The 3,372-nt window shown below is 46.7% G+C and overlaps 1 long non-coding RNA gene across 1 annotated transcript; it reads right to left on the reverse strand.

The window, feature by feature from the left end:
* Positions 1 to 1,981: 1,981 nt before the first annotated feature.
* On the reverse strand, positions 1,982 to 2,838 carry LOC105738242. The gene is made up of 3 exons (XR_001114011.1): positions 2,461 to 2,838; positions 2,177 to 2,325; positions 1,982 to 2,085 (listed from the first exon to the last, which is right to left on the reverse strand). It is a non-coding gene; the product is annotated as an uncharacterized LOC105738242 (long non-coding RNA).
* Positions 2,839 to 3,372: the final 534 nt, after the last annotated feature.

A 3,372-nucleotide genomic window follows, 5' to 3' on the forward strand; every position in this document is an offset into this window, starting at 1 on the left:
CCTGCCTCCTGGGTTAAAGCAATTATCTTGCCTCAGCCTCCTGAGTAGCTGGGATTACAGGTGCCCACCACCATGCCTGGCTAATTTTTGTATTTTTAGTAGAGACAGGGTTTCACCATGTTGGTCAAGCTGGTCTTGAACTTATGACCTCAGGTGATCCACCCACCTTGGCTTCCCAAAGTGCTGGGGTTACAGGTGTGAACCACCCCGCCCAGCCCTCTTATTCATTTTTAAGTTACTAGTCTGTGGTTGTTTGGTAATGCGCATAGGACACTGTGGGGTGCTGACATCCAGAGAGAGTGACAGAGGTGTTGGAGTGGGGGTGCTATGTGGGGGAGAGCCGCAGTCTGGTGACAATACCGAGTATGTTACCCTGTGTTTTTGTGTGTCTTTGGAGCGAATGAACATGGCAGAAAAAGACCCTGGAAGGGGAGGTTGAGGTCAGACAAGGAAGGCCCTGAATGCCACAGCAAGTTTGCCATGGCCTCCACATTCTGGTGACACTGGTGTTAGTCAAGGTTTCAGCAGGCTCATAGTAGAATAAATTGAGAAGTTAATTAGAGGATCATTTGTAAAGAGGTGAGCATGGTGTGGGGAAACCGTTTAAGGTTAGTGCAGTCCTTGGATTTAAGAAAAGAGAGTGCAGGTATTACCTGCATGCCTGAGGGTGTGAGAAGGGGGCATGGCTCCCCTACCCTGAGATGGCTGGGGCTGTGTGCAGACCCCACACAGGAGGAGCTAGGGGATAAATCCTTGCTTCTCTTCCTCCATCTGGTCTGATTTCCTAGTGTTGCTGCCTGTACTAGTCAGGGTTCTCCAGAGAAGCAGAACCACTGGTGTCTGTGTGTGTGTGTGTGTGTGTGTGTGTGTGTGTGTGACAGACAGAGGGACAGAGAGAGAGAGACAGAGAAAGAGAGATTCATTCGTTTATTTAAGGAGCTGGCTTATGCGATTGTGGAGGCGTGGTGAGTCCGAAGACTGATGGGGTAGGCTGTGAGACTGGAGACTCAGGGAGTTCAAAGCCTGTCTGCTGGCAGAATTCCTTCTCCCTCAGTGGGAGGTCAGTCTTTGTTCTATGAAGGCCTTCCACAGATTGGATAAAGCCCACCCACCTTATGTAGGGTATTCTGCTTCAAGTCCACTGATTTAAATGCTATGCTCATCCACAAAACACCTTCATAGAAACATCTAGAATAATGTTCGACTGTGTATTTGTGTACCATGTCCAACCAAGCTGACCCGTTAAAATTAGTGATCACACTGCCCCTCGGTCGATCTCAGTCAGAAGCCAGAGGGCAGGGGAACCTGGATGCTGTGGGGGTGTGTCAGCCTCTGAGGCACAGAATGGTAAAGGCTGGACATCGAGGGGCAAACCACTTACCCCAATGTGATGAAGAAGAAAGTAAGTGGAGGGTTTTGCCTTTGCACACTGTCTCTTCTGTCTAGAAGCTTGGATTGGGGTCATGGGTCTTTCTGAACTTTAAGTGTTTCCAGAGACCCTATATAATAATAGCACTCCTCCTGCCTCCCTGCAAATGAGTACGAGCATCAAGTAGAAATGAAATCTCTTAAAACACTGCTGGTTTCCTTTTATAGTTTTATTTAATTTTTTTCTTAAACTACACGAATGGCAGTATAAGCCATGTGCGATTTCAAAAGGCAGTCACCTAGACAGTCTGGAGAAACAACAAACTTTCATCTTGAGATCTGTGGGCCGATTTCACTGTAATAATCCCCCCACATCCTGCAACCTGCACCCTGGCTGTTCTGCACTTGCAGAGGATGGTACAGAAGGACTTAAGTTGTTTCAAGAAAGATTTAAGTTAGATCTGATAAGGAGCTTTATTACTGAGGCTGTGAAATACTGGGAGGGGGTCTCTGTGTTGGGCTATTTTGGATTTTGGACTTTACTGAAAAACAAGTAGGCAAGGGTCAAATTCACATCAGAGGAACACATGTAAAATGCAGACTTGAAGAGTTATTTAGCTCTTCGAATAAGAAATGGTTTTTAATAATTGGATAATTACCTTCATTCTCCACTTCATTTTGTATGATGCAATGTGTTTTGAGTTCTGCAATGATGTTCTGGAGGAAGTGACAAGAATTGGAAAACTATTATCACAAACAGATGACAAAGTGCTGTACTGGAGATACCATAGGTCTAAATTCAGCTGACCTCAGGGATGGCTTCTAGAAGCAGAAAAGCCATGACTGCAGGGGCCACCTGGATAGGGGGATGCAGACTAGCCTCTGTCCTGGTTAGCAGGAAAATAGCAGGCTGTTGCTTCCTGGGAAAGTCTCTTTCCCTCTCTTGGATCTTCCTCCCTAAAATGAGAGTCCAGTCATGTCCCAGAACATGGAGCAGAGCCGTGAGCATCGCCTCTGCCAGATAACACAGCTCAGATCATTATTCACATGCATGTCATGTATGGCATGGCTCATGGGTGGAGGGAAACCAACCTTTTTATTAGGGCTATAGCTGATTGGACTGGGCAGATATGCTGAGGCCACAGAAAGGCCGTGTCTGGGCTGGACATAAGGGATGTCAGAGGCCTCTGGGGTGCCTGGGGGAGAGTCTGCTTAATCCAGGTGCCCATTTGACTAGTAGAAATCAAATCAAATCAAATAAGTGTCTTCTTCTCTTTCAAGTTAATGCCAAGAAATCTGGCAGGTCACTGAACTTGCTACCACCCCAAAATGCCGAGTGATGCATCTGTCTCCCTGAGATTGCTGTATGTTTCAGAACTGGGATGCAAAGTTCAGCTTCCCATGACACCCCATTTTCAGAGGTATGCTTGCAATACATTGCCATAATTCCAAGGGATCTGAGTCCCTCTTTCTTGTCCGCTTGACTGATTTGACTGACTTGACCAGTACAATCTCATCAAGCTCTAACAGTGTGAGATTCCAATTCTACTGTGATGTAATATGGTGCCTGGGCAGCAGGGTGGTGAAGGAGCTAAGCAAATGGGCTCTGGGATCACACTACCTGGGTCCATTTTGAGCTCTGCCAGTTAGGTCGGGGTAGGTTCAACTCCTGTAGCACAGACACCAGGTAAGAATGCCTTCACCAAGCAAGATGGGTGTTTATTTCATGATCACTTAACAGTGTGGGTGTAAGCAGTTCAGGACTGATACGGCAATCCTAAAATTTGAGGGATCCAGGCTCTTCTTATCTTGTTGCTTCACCATATTCAGGGTGTTTCTCTCACCCCTATGCTTTAGGTGGCTTTCCACAACATCCATAATCCTGCCAGAAGAAGAGGGGAGAGAGGAAGGGAAGGTACAGAAGGGAAGCTACTCACATCACTGCAGCTAAAACCTATTGGCCAGACCTTAGTCACATGGCATCACCAACTGCAAAGGCATTTG

Source organism: Nomascus leucogenys, chromosome 22a, assembly GCF_006542625.1.
Source record: "Nomascus leucogenys isolate Asia chromosome 22a, Asia_NLE_v1, whole genome shotgun sequence".
Taxonomy (NCBI): Eukaryota; Metazoa; Chordata; class Mammalia; order Primates; family Hylobatidae; genus Nomascus; species Nomascus leucogenys.